Source organism: Diabrotica virgifera, chromosome 7, assembly GCF_917563875.1.
Source record: "Diabrotica virgifera virgifera chromosome 7, PGI_DIABVI_V3a".
Lineage (NCBI taxonomy): Eukaryota > Metazoa > Arthropoda > Insecta > Coleoptera > Chrysomelidae > Diabrotica > Diabrotica virgifera.
In genome coordinates this window covers 253,368,805-253,384,767 of record NC_065449.1, presented here as the reverse complement: position 1 = coordinate 253,384,767, position 15,963 = coordinate 253,368,805, and the positions used below count along the sequence as shown (strand labels likewise).

Below are 15,963 nucleotides of genomic sequence, written 5' to 3'. Positions count from 1 at the left end.
ACACATACAAATCAGAAGTTGATCAGAAAAATCCATTCGGAAGGTAAAACATTACCCTCAGAATTTGTCAACTCAAAGCATGGCTATTTGCCTAGAAAGATCTTCTTCTTCTTCTTCGTCTAGCCATTCACGTCCACATCTGAACATAAGCCTCTTCAAGTCTTCCTTTCCATTGTTTTTTGTTGTACGCTACTTGTAGCCAATTTTTCCCGGCAGTTCGTTTCAGATCATATGTCCATCTCATAGGAGGTCTGCCTCTGGGTCTTTTGTGTTTGTATGGTCTCCAGGTTAGAATTGTTCTGTGCCATTTGTTAAGATCGCTCCTAGCTACATGTCCAGCGTATTCCCTTTCAATATTAGTGATTTTTGTACCACATCGGTGACTTTGGTTTTCTGTCTTATCCATGTGTTTGTTTTTCTGTCCTTAAGTGATATGCCAAGCATTGCTCTTTCCATCGCGAGTATGTTCATATTCTTTTTTGTGATTGTCCATGTTTGTGCCCCATATGTTAATATCGGAATAATGCATGCATCAAAAACTTTAGATCTAAGATGTAGTTGAATTTGCTGATTTCTGAGTATATAGTTCAGTTTGCCGAATGCTGCCCATGCTAACTTTCTTCTTCTTTTTATTTGTTCCGTTCCAATTTCCCTATTTAGTATTATTTTTTGTCCTAAGTATATATATTCTTCAACTTTTTCTATAACTTTGTTTTTTTATTATTGTCATCGTTTCTTCGGAGTGCATGACTTTTGTTTTGTTTAAATTGTAGAAAGATCAAGGCCAAGTAAATCAACAATCAAATTGGATCATAGCCAGTAGGGCTTTTCATTCCCAGTCATTTGTTTCGGGCTTATATCATATAATTCGTGTATAACGAACTTCTGTCATAATCATACGATATATGACAGAAGCTCGAAACAAATGAGAAGCGTGGAAAAGTCCTATTTATAAACAACGACAGGTTAAAATAATTTTTTTTAACAACTTCAATTGTCTTCTTTCACTTTTTGTGTAGGCATGACTCTGTTTTTTTTTAAATTGTCTCCAGTAAGTTGTCATTTTATCGTTTTCGTGGTCTTCACACTGATTGTCTTTCGATTGGGGAACCGTATCTCGCCATCCTATTTGTTGTCATTCGGCTTATTTGGTCGTTTTATTCTAATTTTCTATTTTATTTACCCTTATTAATGTCTACACTTCTAGCTCTATCCCATAGTGTTTTACCATCGATTTTTCGAAGGATTTTCATCTCTGTTGTTTCTAGTTATCTTCTTGCATTCTTTTTGTCGTCTTTTGTAAATCCCGCCTTTTATTTCTTTTCTGATATTTTTATTTCTCCTTATTGATTAATTCATGCAACATGTATCTCTGTTTGCTTTATTCACTATGACCAGGGCGGATCTGTGAAAAAACGTCTATTTTTGGATGGGCGAGATGGCATTTGGATTTTTGCAGATAAAATTAGGTAACAACTTCAACAATAATAATTGACTTATGCTCCTTCTCACATATGCCCGGAACATTAATAAAAAAATTAAAATATTTAAAAATTTCGAAAAACATCGATTTTTGAAGATATTCTTCTTTAGCGGCGAATCGATTGAGGGTAAAATTTGATTGATCCGCGCGCATGCGCACACCGACAGTATGGTATTAGTTGTTATACGGGCTCTGATTGGGTGTTGAAATTTTAAAATGATCTGTCAATAATTGTTCAATATGGAGGATATCGGTAAACAAAAATATTGTATAATATTAGTTTTTATTGATGTCTGGACAGAAATAAAATCAAATTTATAATTATAGTGACTTTTTAAACAGTTTTGAAAAGCCGCAGGTACGTAATTATAAATGTTTCAGTTGGAAATACCTAATAGTTTCAATACCTATCTATTTGGAAAATGTAAACAAAATAATGTAGTTACCTATTAGTAGGCAATGCTTTAATTTACATAATCTGATTACGAACAAACTTTCTACAAATCTTCATCTCATATATCGTTTTCGTACTCTATATTTTGTTGTATTTTATTTCGACAAAAATCAAACTAATAATTTTATTAAATTCATATAAATTTATGGTGTAAACGTTTAGTTTGTGTATATTCCCACATGACGTATACGAGAGTTTGGTGCAGTTTGAAATGGCGTCAACTTTCGTACGGCGCGGTAGACGTGAAGTGGTTTCAAGCCCCAAGCAAGTTATTATTTTTTTATTTTTTTTTATAGATTTTATGATTGTAAGTATATTATTATATAATTTTTGAAGATATTCTTCTTTTTTGAAAGTGGTAGATAAGAAAGTTAGTTTGATTTTTATATAAAATAAGTACAAATAACCTTTTAAGTATATTTACTTCGTTTAAATTACCTATTATATAATAGAAGAATATCTTCTTACGTGCGTACAAAGTACACACACATTCTTTTTTTTCTATCCTCTTTGCTTATAACTTTAAAACGATTAATTTTGGAACAAAGTCGTAGGGAAATAAAATAAGTATAATTGAATTTTGTATGATAGACGACTGGTTAAAAATGTCTTAAATTATTACCCTTTCTGCAAAAATAGCAATAAATACAAAATAAGGGGTCAAAATAAGCCTGCTTTTATTCAACGTTTTTCAATCACTTTGGTTGCACTTAGAACTATCGTAATTCGCTTAGAAAATTCTTACAACATACTTAAATCGTTCACCAAATTTCATTAAAATCGACCTGATACATTTTGCAGAATAATTTTGCAATCTAAAATTTTTTAAAAAAGTTTAAATTTTTTAAAAGCTTTCTGAAGAATAAGTAGACCATTTAGAAGTTTCCTAATTTTTTTACATGTAAAGAGGTTCTCTACCTATCTAATAAACTTTACAGAATTAAAATCGGATTATTTAAGCATCCTCAGCACTGTTTTAAAGTTATAAAAATTTTTTTGGCTTATAAACAAATACATTGAAGACGTTTGAGTTGGCATAAATTCATTTTCTCGAGAATAGGCGTCTCTGGAGATAAATCCCGAAACAGGTCGATTTTTATTTTTAAATTCTAATTTTTTGGTATATATATCATACTAGTGACGTCATCCATCTCTGCGTGATGACGTAATCGATGATTTTTTAAATGAGGATAGGTGCCGTGTGATAGCTCAATCGAAAGGCTATTCAATTTTGTATTTACTGATATAAACATTAACATAATTATTTATACAGGGCTTGAATTAAAAAAAATGTTTGAATTAAATTAATTCCAAAATTTAGATTACGTCATCACTAGGGAGCGGATTTTATGCTAAATGCATATTGCATGCATATTTCGCATATTTGAGAACTTTACTAAATTTTGCATATTTTTAAAGAAACATGCATATTTTGTGCCTATTAAAAAACATTTAAGTCCAAAAAAAATTTAAAATTTTTTAATTTGACACAAAATATTTCCCCGCACAGGCTGACGTATCTATTAATTCGAGAACTACCTTAAGAGAACGGCTCATTCACTGCCTTTCATTTTTTCTTAGAAAATACCCGATCTTTACACAAAGTACTTATAGTTCTTATTGTTGGAATTCAACTTTATTATTTTTGTTAAGTGTTAGAATACACATGTGGGGTCTCTCTTCATGGCTGGGCCAATTCTCCGAATGCATTAGGGCGATAAACTCTTACCTAAGGTTGCACATGTTACAAGGGATGTGAATGTCAGAACTGTATGTAAGTGTTAGTTCTGCGTTCGATACAGTAGTCTAGAAGAATATCTCGTTGTAGAAACACGTATCTTAATTTCTTTGTATATTGTAATATTACGGTTTTTCGGTTAAAATAAATAGTTTGTTTACTATTGTTTGCACCTTTTATTATCTACTATTTCTAATAGGTTCTGGGCTCAGTTACGTTGTTAGCTCACCTGTATTAAGATAATAATTAAAAGTGTACAGTCGCGAAATTTTCGTGTTAACCGAATACATAATGGCGGAGAGTGCGAAATATAACGTCGAAAAGTTGAACGGCAAGAACTATCAATCTTGGAGTTATTTAGTGAAAATGTTACTCATCAATGCTGATCTATGGGAAATAGTTTCGAGTGAGTTACCATTAGAAGCAGATCGAAGCAGTTCTTGGAAAAAACAAAATGATAAGGCTTTGTCAACTATAGCCTTACTTGTTGACGTTAATCAATTAGTGCATATCCGGAACAGGGAATTCGCGCGCGATGCGTGGATAGCGCTAAGGGAGTATCATCAGAAATCAAGTTTGTCTAGTATGGTGTTTTTGTTAAAGCAAATCTGTAGGCTATCGCTAGAGGAGAATGGTGATATGGAAGCACACATTAGTTTATTCCTAGAATCGTTGAATAAACTGGCCGCCTTAGGGGAAGAAATTAAGGACAGGTTCTCAGCAGGAATTTTGCTGGGAAGTCTTCCAGACTCATACAGTTTTTTGATTACAGCGCTGGAAAGTAGGCCATTGAGTGAATTTACTCTAGAATTTGTTACGAGTAAATTAATAGATGAGTACAGGAGACGTCAGGGAGCTTTGGGAAGAAATCAGGAGGAGTCGGTGATGAAGTCAGTATACGAGGGTAACAAAAATAATGGTACTGCAAGGGCAGAAGCAAGGCAGTGTTATTTTTGTAACCGAAAGGGCCATTTTAAACGAGATTGCTTTAAGTACAAAGCGTTTAAAAAGGAAAAGGCCAATAAAGTCACTGAAGGTACTGATGATGCATGTTTTATGGTCAATTATAGCTCAAGGGACGGAAAAAGGGATTCTGCTTCGTGGTATGTGGACTCAGGAGCTTCGAGCCACATGGTTAATTACAAAGGATTCTATACCCAATTTGACGGTAGCAGAAAAGGCGTTGTAAGTTTGGCGGAGAAAGGGCAATACTCCGAGGTTCAGGGTATAGGAACAGGACTTATTGAGTGCGTGACTGGATCGGGAGTGGAAAATTTAAAAATCGACGAAGTGTTGTATGTGCCGGGATTAGACTCAAATCTGCTTTCGGTGAAAAAGCTAACAAGTGCGGGACATAATGTGCAATTCGATAAAAACGAGTGTAAAATCGCTTTACACGGAAAAGTCGTCGCGAGTGCGGTGCCTTCACCGGACTTATACAAACTTTCAACTGTGGACCATGGATTGAGTGCTGTGGAGCACTCCAGCAACTGTCAACATGCATGGCATAGACGGTTTGGACACAGGGACATAAATGCAGTCAAACACTTAATGGAAAAGAAAATGGCAGTCGGGATTGATATGACAGACTGTAGGATTAGGGAAACTTGTGAATGCTGTATGAAAGGTAAAATTTTACGTAAGAGTTTTCCAAAATTTTCTCATAGCAATACATTTAATATTCTTGACTTATTACATTCGGATATTTGCGGGCCCATGAAGACTGTTACTCCAGGGGGTAAACGTTATATTTTGACTTTAATTGATGATTTTTCTAGATATACAACTATATATTTATTAAATCATAAAAATGAAGCGGTAAAATGTATAAAAGAGTTTATAGAATTTGCGAGTAATCAGTTAGGTAGGGTTCCAAAAGTAATTAGGTCGGATAGGGGTGGCGAGTACGTAAATAATAATTTAAGGGAATTTTTAAAGGGTAAAGGTATAAAAATTCAATATACAGCGGGGTACTCTCCAGAACAAAACGGGGTTGCAGAAAGAAAGAATCGATCTCTAGTTGAAATGGCTAGGTGCATGTTAATCGATGCGGGTTTAGCAAAGAAATTTTGGGGGGAAGCGATAGTGACAGCCAATTATTTGCAAAATCGATTACCTACTAAGTCGAAAGAAAAAACGCCCTATGAATTGTGGCATAAAGTAACACCGAATGTGTCGAATTTGCAAATATTTGGGTCTACGGTTTATAGCCACATTCCCAAAGAAAAAATGAAGGATAAATTTGATCCAAAAGGTGAGTCACTGATATTTGTAGGTTACTCTGATGAATCAAAAGCGTATAGATTGTTAAATGTAGATACAGAACGTATTATAATTAGCCGTAGTGTGGTGTTTTCCAAGAGAAATATATGCGTCGAGAAAAAGAAGGCAAAAAGTGAGGAAATATCCATTGGGTCCATGATGGAACGGGAAAAAATAGAGCCAAACGACGTAGAAGACAGAGAGGTTGCAAATTTTGAAAACACGGAGGAAATAGAAAATTCTACGGACACATCTAACACGTATGAGAGCTTAAGATGGGAAGAATCCCATGACGATGACGGTGATTCTAACTATCAATTAGATACAGATCTCGATATAGAGAATTCAGGTGATCGTAGATCTAGCAGAATAAATAAAGGTATTCCACCTGAGCGCTACATAGCAAAGTTGACAGAACTCGAAGAAGTAGAACCTATAAACTTTAAAGAAGCGCTTAAAAGAAGTGATAGTGAAAAATGGAAGCAAGCTATGGAAGAGGAAATCACGTCATTAAGGAAAAATAAAACTTGGGATTTAATACAAGCACCAAAGGGAAAGAATATAGTCTCATGTAAATGGGTATTCAAGTTAAAAACAGGCGAAGATCAAAGCTCGAAGAAGTACAAAGCACGGCTGGTAGCAAGGGGTTTTAGCCAAAAGTTCGGCGTAGACTACGATGAAGTGTTCGCTCCGGTTGCGCGGCAAGCTACTCTTCGAATTTTATTGACAGAGGCATGGAGAAAAAATCTCATAGTAAGGCATATAGATGCAAAAACAGCCTTTCTAAATGGAGAACTGTCAGAAGAAATTTTTATGAAACAGCCTGAGGGATTTGAAGAAAAGGATACAAGTTGTGTTTGCAAATTAAATAAAAGTTTATATGGTTTGAAACAATCTGCCAGAACTTGGAACAAAAAGCTTGATGAAGTTTTATCTAAAGAGAATTTTTGTAAAAGCAATATTGATACATGTTTATATATCAAGGTAATAAATAATGAAAGGGTTTACGTACTTATATACGTGGATGACATTTTAATAGCGGCAAAGGATACACAGGTAATTGATACATTTGAAGAGAATCTAAAATGTAATTTTGAAATAACGAGTTTGGGATTATTACAAAATTATCTAGGTATGAAGATTGAAAGGTGCGATCAAGGGATATATAGTTTAAATCAAGCCAGTTATATTGACAAATTGCTGAACAAGTTTAAGATGAAAGATGCAAAAGAGTCCAATATACCGCTGGATGTTGGATACTATAAGCTTAGCAGAGAGAAGCCGATGAAAAACAGTGAAATATACCAACAACTGATTGGTGGTTTATTATATATTGCGGTAAATACTAGACCGGATATATTGGCAAGCGTCACCATACTAAGTCAACAGAATAAAAATCCAAAAGAAGTAGATTGGAACGAAGCAAAGAGGGTGTTAAGATATTTAAAGAAAACTAAATATAAAAAGCTTATTTTAGGACAAGAAGGAACAGATAATGCATTATACGGCTATGCAGACGCTGACTGGGCAGAAGACAAGGGGAACAGAAAATCCAATAGCGGGTATATATTTTTATTACGGGGTTCGCCTATAAATTGGGGATGTAGAAAACAGAATTGCGTGTCTCTATCATCAACTGAAGCAGAGTACATAGGATTGGCTGAAGGATGTCAGGAAGCAATTTGGTTAAAACAGGTTATAAACGAATTTGTGGGTTTAGAGCCGGAATTAGTTATATAGAAAAAGGGGTTGTTAACTTTAGGTATTGTCCTACCGAGGATATGATAGCCGATATGTTGACTAAACCGCTGAATAGGGTTAAGTTAGAGTACTTAAGTAGTAAAGGGGATCTGTTTGACTAATTCAAAAATAATTTTAGTTGCGAGGGGATGTTGGAATTCAACTTTATTATTTTTGTTAAGTGTTAGAATACACATGTGGGGTCTCTCTTCATGGCTGGGCCAATTCTCCGAATGCATTAGGGCGATAAACTCTTACCTAAGGTTGCACATGTTATAACGTTTAAGTTTTCCCAGTGTAGAATTTAATTCAGTTTTCATTGCTACATGGATTTTAACTTATTTCCCTGTAGACTTCAGAATCTCTAGTGCCGTGTTTTTCTTAGAAACACATGTGTGCTATCGATAGAGTCGAATGTTAGACTTTAATAGCTTTCTGGTGAATGATATGGGCCTTGCATCCCATAACTCATTTTAAGTATTAGGCTTGCTAATCCCTTTATAGTGTTAATAAGGCCCTTTTTTGCATTTCTGTGGCGACCGTTGGCAAGTCGCGTACCCCAAGCCGTCAGTCTTATTTAAGCAGAAATCTGAGATATCTTGGCAATTCGTGAGTTAAACTTTGTGGCAGTAAGTTAAGCCGTGTCAGTCATGTAGTGGACGTTAGTTGTTTTGTGATGGACCAGCCTAGAATTTTCTTCTGGGCTGGTCCCTGGCCCAAGTCCCAGTTATCACCTATCGCTAGCACCTGAATCCACATTACACTGTGGCCAAAGCTATTCTTTGTCGTTCCTTTTATTTCGACTTCGCCGCTGGGTAAATGACCTGGCCTAGATAAAGAATGCCTCTAAGGGCATCCTCTACATCTGTTTCAAGTAAGTTACGCATCCTTTATTAGAAGTATTGAGATGTCTTCTCGCGTGTCCAGAACAAGGACCTTATGTTTGTGTTTCTTCCGTGGGATAAGTTCATTGACTTACAGTTTTAGCCCATTTTTAGTGTTAATAGTGACATTTACATATATGCCGGTCACTTGTTTTTTATTTTTAATATTTAAATAAAAGACATTTTCACCATGTAAATTTTTTTGAGTATCTTTAGAGTATTATTATTGAGTATTATTAGATTTATATATAATATATAAACAAAGAGCTCTTTCTTTTTTGTTGTAAGTGAACGGTAAGAATAAGTTTTATTTAGAGTATCGATTTTTTATTTTTTTGAGTAACTTCAGTTTATTTTTTTTTGAGTTAATAAGAGTTATATTCGTTCACTTACATTATAGGTACATCTCGTATTTTGTTAGTTTTGCGGTGTTGGTGAATACACCAACGTATATGCAATTTGTTAACCATTTTTAAATAATTATTGAGTAATTTTTGTTTTTGTGGTTGACGTTTTTACGTTTTATTTGCATATATTATGTGAGCATTAAGAGATTTCATTGAGTATTTTAATAAATGTTTTGTTAAAGTGTACGATGTCGTTTTTTTATTTATTATTTACAGCTCAAGACTAAGAACAATGTTGTTTTGTCGTAGCATTCTTGCTAATTTGTTATTGTTGTGTTATGTTTCGTTAATTATTGTTCCTTTGAGTATTTTTTGGTCAAAATACCTGGCGCCCTATATTTTCGTTTGAGTATTAAGTATTTCGTTTCCTTAGAGTCCATGAGTCAAACCATCAGTTAATGTTATCTATTTATCTTTTGTCTATCGTCGTTCCATTAGCCCTATTCGCATACCATTCTTTATTCATTTAACATCTTTCATTGTAACAGAAGCCCAACCCAAAGAACCGCGCCCACATCTCTTCCGACTGAGCAACGTGGTCTTTGTTTCGTCAATGTAAACGATTGGACCTTTCCATCTTCGGTCATTCCTTATTCCATCCAAGGATAATATCGTCCTGATCCTTCTGGTTCAGCCTTCATGACCTCGTGTCCAATCTGATCGTTATAATGTTACAAGGGATGTGAATGTCAGAACTGTATGTAAGTGTTAGTTCTGCGTTCGATACAGTAGTCTAGAAGAATATCTCGTTGTAGAAACACGTATCTTAATTTCTTTGTATATTGTAATATTACGGTTTTTCGGTTAAAATAAATAGTTTGTTTACTATTGTTTGCACCTTTTATTATCTACTATTTCTAATACTTATAGTAACCCGTTATAAAATGATTGTAGGATGTTAAAGTGATGAAGGATGGTTTACCCGGAAATCCGAATTTTATTTACTTTTATTATATTCAGTAGGTACCTATAATTCTGGTGATTCTTGTAAATCCTCTATTGTTAAGAGAATTTACACCTTTAACCCTAGTTTTACGATTTTCTAACGGAAATTAACAAGTTATTTTAAATACGCCCCAATTACTTCTATTGATGTTGAAAGGAGTTTTTCAAGTTATAAAAATATTTTATCTAATTTGGAATTTGGAAAAACACATTGTAGTGAAGTATAATCGAAGATAATAATATATTTATATTGATATTGTTGTTTTATTTTAAGTAGGTAACTATTGGTAGCAGTTTTTGTAAAAACTGTGAATAAATTGTATATATTATAAAAAAAATTATTTTATTTGAAAGATAATAAATAAGATTGCCGCCCCACCTATAAAAGAACCACTTAGAATACAATAGAACAAAAAATTTGTGGTTTCTAGAAATGCGCATTTTTTGAATGTTTGTGCATATCTTGCGCATATTTCGTAATTTTTTACCGCATATATATGCGCATATTTCATCAAAATTGATCGCATATAAATCCGCTCCCTAGTCATCACACCCATATGGATGACGTCACTAGTATGATGTTTATGCCAAAAAAATTTAAATTAAAAATAAAAATCGATCTGTTTCGGGATTTATCTCCAGAGTCGCCCATTCTCAAGAAAATGAATTTATTCCACCTCAAACGTCCTCACTGTATTTGTTTATAAGCCAAAACATTGTTTATATCTTTAAAATAGTGCTGAGGCCGCTCAAATAATCCGATTTTAATTCTGTAAAGTGTAGTAGATAGGTAGAGAACCTCTTTACACGTAAAAAAATTAGCAAACTTCTAAATAGTCCAATTTTTGTTCAGAAAGTTTTTAAAAAATTTGAACATTAAAAAAAATTTAGATTGCAAAATTATTATGCAAAATCTATTAGGTCGATTTTAATGAAATTTGGTGGACGGTTTAAGTATGTTGTAAGAATTTTCTAAGCGAATTATGAAGGTTCTAAGTGCAACCAAAGTGGTTGAAAAACGTTGAATAAAAACAGTCTTTTTTGTCCCCTTATTTTCTATTTATTGCTATTTTGCAGAAAGGGTAAGACATTTTAAACCAGTCGTATATGATACAAAATTCAATTATATTTATTTTCTTTCTTTACGACTTTGTTCCAAAATAAATCGTTTTAAAGTTATAAGCAATGAAAGTAGAAAAAAATCGATATTTTTCGAAACTCTTAAATTTGTTTATTAATGTTCCAGGCATATTTGAGAAGGAGCATAAGTCAATTATAATTATTGAAGTTGTCACCTATTATTATCTGCAAAAATCCGAATGCCACCTCTCACATCTACCTCAAAACAGATCCGCCCTGGTCTAAATATAGTATTTATTATTTAATTTATTTGTTATTTTAACTCAGTATAGATATAATATAGTATTTATAGAGTTTCATTCAGATCCAAACATAGACACATCTTTAAATACTTATATCCAAAGTAAAGATTCCTTTCTAAAGCTCTTAAATAAACCCACGGACTAGTTCGTTATTTAATGGTTTATTTAATTAAAAGAAGAATATGTATATGAAAAAAGAAAGGTTCACTTTCGATCTCGATTAATACGTCGATTCTCGATTATTGCTATTAATTAGGCACCTTTAACTTTTAAAACAGAAAATTAATGAGTAGTTGTTAATAATATTAGCGAAACCGAAGTCTTCAGACCATATTCGTACCGCAACCGCAACCGCAAGCAGAAGTGGAAAAGTCAAGAGGTGAGAGGTCAGGTTAATGAGTATGTTTACGTTTTATTAAGTGACATCAGAAATTTTAATATGGATAACACAGCATGAATTAAAAATACAACTTACTGAAGAAGCCTCAAATATAAATATGTAGTAAGAAAAAAGCAAAAATAAAAAATTGAAGGGAAGTAGTCCTGTCGCCAGTGGGGGTACAACGGCCTCCTTAATTCAGATGGACTTACCAAAGTTTTTTTTTTATGTATTTTGACCTGTAGAACACGAATTTTTTAGGTAACAGTTGAACCGGATATCGATAAGATTGTTATAAACAAAGAACTTGAGGAATTACATAACAGCGATTTTTCGCAAAATAAAACATTTTTTTGTATTTTTTGGGTGATTCTCAGCAAACAATATTCTTACAAGTTTTTTCTTAGGATGCATAGTTTTCGACATAAAGCAGTTGAACTTTCAAATAATCGAAAATGTGCAATTTTTGAATCCGAATAACTTTCGATTAAAAAATAAAATAGCAATTCTCCTTACTGCATTTGAAAGTTAATGTCAAATTATATCGGTTTTGATTATTTGCAATGCTAAAAATTAAGTTTTTATTTGGTAAACAAAGCCATAAACACATAGTGTTTCCTGTGCTCAATGCATGCGTTTTAATGTACGTAATCTACGTAGAAATTGTCTGTATGAGCGCCTACTCGTTGGATTTCAAATGAGAAATGCATTGAAAACATCCTTCAATCACTATGTGTTTATAGCTTTGTTTACCAATAAAAAAATTAATTTTTAGCAATGAAAGTAATGAAAACCGATAGAATTTGACTTGAGCTTTCAAATGCGGTAAGCAGAATTGCTATTTTATTTTTCAATCAAAAGTTATTCGGGTTCAAAAATTGCAATTTTTCGATATTTTGAAAGTTCAACCGCGTTTATGTAGAAATCTATGCATCCTAAGAAAAAACTTGTAAAAACATTTTTTGCTTAGAATGACCCAAAAAATACAAAAAAATATTTTTTTTTGCGAAAAATGGCTGTTATATGATTCCTCAAGTTCTTTGTTTATAACAATCTTATCGACATCCGGATCGACTGTTACCCAAAGAATTCGTATTCTACTGGTTAAAATACATAAAAAAAACTTGGGTAAGTCCATCTGAATTAAAGAGGCCGTTGTACCGCCACTGGCGATAGGACTAAAGGTACCAATAATGTTTGCATGATAGGTAAGTAGGTACTGACCTCTAGATTGTGTGTTTTTGGTAGAACGCCCTTTTTTAAATCAACTCATTTTGAAGTAGATAAACAATCGTAGTACATAGTTGCTATCTTTGATATATTGACAAGCAATTTTTAACCTTTCACATAATGTTTGATTTCCTATCCCAAAGCCCTGTTACCTAATATCCAGAGTGTCTACTTTATTTCTTTGAAATTTTAAGCTTTCTTTTCAGCACATTTTCTTGTAACCATCTTATAATCTATTAATGGACGGTCTACAAACTAATGGACAACAAATCTATAGCAATTTTTACAAAGATACTCAACAACTCTGGAGAAATATCAACAGAATGGCTGAAGTCTGAGTTTACTGCACGTAATGGCCGGTGGCCAAAAAATGCAAAGAATACAGTACAATAACCCTCATGAGGAATCTAATGAGTACAAGTTTTATTCCACAGATGCAAAGACCAGATGCGTATCTGGTTAATCAAGTGAGAGCATTTGATCGAGTACAGTACGCCAAGATAATGCGAATACTAAAAGAAGCAGAAATTAACAACCAAGATTTGAAAATGCTTAGAAACCTTTACTAATAGAATAGGAATAGAATGCTGACAGAGTTGAAGGTGAATCTGAAAATGCTTAGAAACCTTTACTAACAGAATAGGAATAGAATACTGAGAGAGTTGAAGGTGAACATACCGAATATATGAAAATCTAGGTATTCTTCTAAACGGTCACCGGCTTAACAACATCAGATATGCAGATGACATCCCTGGAAAACCAACAAGTCCTTACCAATTCACGTATTATTGTCAACAATATGGACTTAATATAAACGTAAAGAAGACAACGCTCATGCTATTTAGCAAGAAAAGATAACAGAAGGTCAACTATACGTCAACCAAACTCCAGTAGAAAGAGTGAATACCTCGGCACTATAAAAATTTAGAGTAGACCATAAATCAGGAGATCTGAGCACACATCAGAAAAGATTGATCCACCTTCAACCGGAAGGGAGCCTTCTTCAAGATCCACAACCTCTCCTTTGGTCTGATTCAACCAGGCCTGATTCAACACAACATCTGTGCAGCTTTTCAGCACTGAACTTCAATAAAATTCAACAGTTGTTTTTATTTGTTTAAGAAGTCTGTATCATCCATTTTCTTGTGACTTACTCACATTCAATGTTGAACTAACCAATGCTCTTGTGCTACTCTTAACTTCCAAAGGATCTGATTCTCTTCATGTTTTATAATTTCTTTACATGTGTTGTTCCGAAGCTATTTCCTTGTGGCATTTTTATGATTAACTATTTAGATGGGAAATAAGCCACAATTAAATTGAAAAAATAATTTTATTAACGTTTCGACGCCCAAATCGAGTGTCGTTGTCAAAATACAAAATACTATTAAATTAAACAAAAATTTTGTTGCTAAGTAAAAAAATGCTTCTAATAATTTATTGAATCTGACTCATTTATATTGGGAATTCAGACGTATATTATACATTTTAAAGTAGAAGACTTTAAAATGATATCGCCAATATTTATAGTTCATTCGATTACATAAAATCAATCCCAACTCAAGAATATCCGTCACAAAAAAATCATAGCATGTGATTTTTAAAAAGACAACCAAATGCCACGATGACAGTAAAATTCTCGCGCTAGAGATTCCATAGTAAATCACGAGGGAAAACCAGGAAAAAACCTCGTGATACTATCCCGACATCGTAAGTATTTGGTCTTACATTTAATTTACTTTCAAAAACTAATACCAAATTCTGACTTTAATATGTTTAAATTATAAATAATATTAATAATACATAGATATACAATAAGTAATACTAAAATATAAAATATGTACTAACTCGATACGTTATTGACTTACTAATCGTGGTATTTTCTTTCTATTGACTTCATCTTTCAGTATGGGTAACCACATCCTACTGCATTCTACCGAGGAATTTTGCCGCTTCTTTGATTTTTCTCTTCTTAATATTTGATTCTTTTAGGACAAATATGTCAACACGCATGGGATAATGAACATAGAGTTCAGTGGAGAGGTTCAAGTATAGTCCTGAAAGAATCAGATAGTAAAAAGAGAAAAATCAAAGAAGCGGCTCTAATTATGCTAAATGAAACCAATTGTGTCGCAAATTCCTCGGTAGAATGCAGTAGGATGTGGTTACCCATACTGAAAGAGGAAGTCAATAGAAAGAATCATCAGAGGAAGTCAATAACATATTGAGTTAGTACATATTTTATATTTTAGTATTACTTATTGTATATTAATGTATTATTAATATTATTTATAATTTAAACATATTAAAGTCAGAATTTGGTATTAGTTTTTGAAAGTAAATTAAATGTAAGACCAAATACTTACGATGTCGGGATAGTATCACGAGGTTTTTTCCTGGTTTTCCCTCGTGATTTACTATGGAATCTCTAACGCGAGAATTTTACTGGCATCGTTGCATTTTGTTGTCTTTTTAAAGACAGATCATATGCTATGATTTTTTTGTGACGGACATTCTTGACTTGGAATTGATTTCATGTAATCGAATGAACTATACGAAGCAAGTTTTCAATCCTAATAGCAAATAATTAATATTGAAAAATATCAAAAATTACTAAAAGATTTTTAAATTGAAAAACTTACTGGTACATCCCCATGTATACGCCACCAAGACTTCTACAATTTGCAAGTCATATGGATGCTGCAGTAAAGACGATAGGGAAGGAATTCTAAACTTTGCAATTCAAATCCCCCGTCTGCAGCTGGCTAGGAACTGAAAGATGCACCATAGTTACTCTACTGAGTAATAAGAAAATAAAATAAAAATGTGTGTACCATTTTTATATATTCGGCTGCAATACGAAGGAAAAACAATCTTAATTTTTAATTAGAATAAGGAGTGCAGCCAGTCCCTTTAACTGCAGTTTTCTGCTCTTATTGGAGCGTCATCAGAAGGAACGCAGGCACTGTTCTCCTTAATCCAATCAAATCGCATCGAAATGTTTTCCCAAATATTGCAGCCAAAATGATGGTAATGGGTGGCTAGCGCCATCTGGCCGT

The 15,963-nt window shown here is 33.3% G+C and overlaps 1 protein-coding gene across 1 annotated transcript in view; it reads right to left on the bottom strand.

The window, feature by feature from the left end:
- LOC114330293 (angiopoietin-2) overlaps positions 1 to 15,963 on the bottom strand; it is a 448,342-nt gene that overhangs the window by 282,988 nt on the left and 149,391 nt on the right. The window lies entirely within an intron of this gene.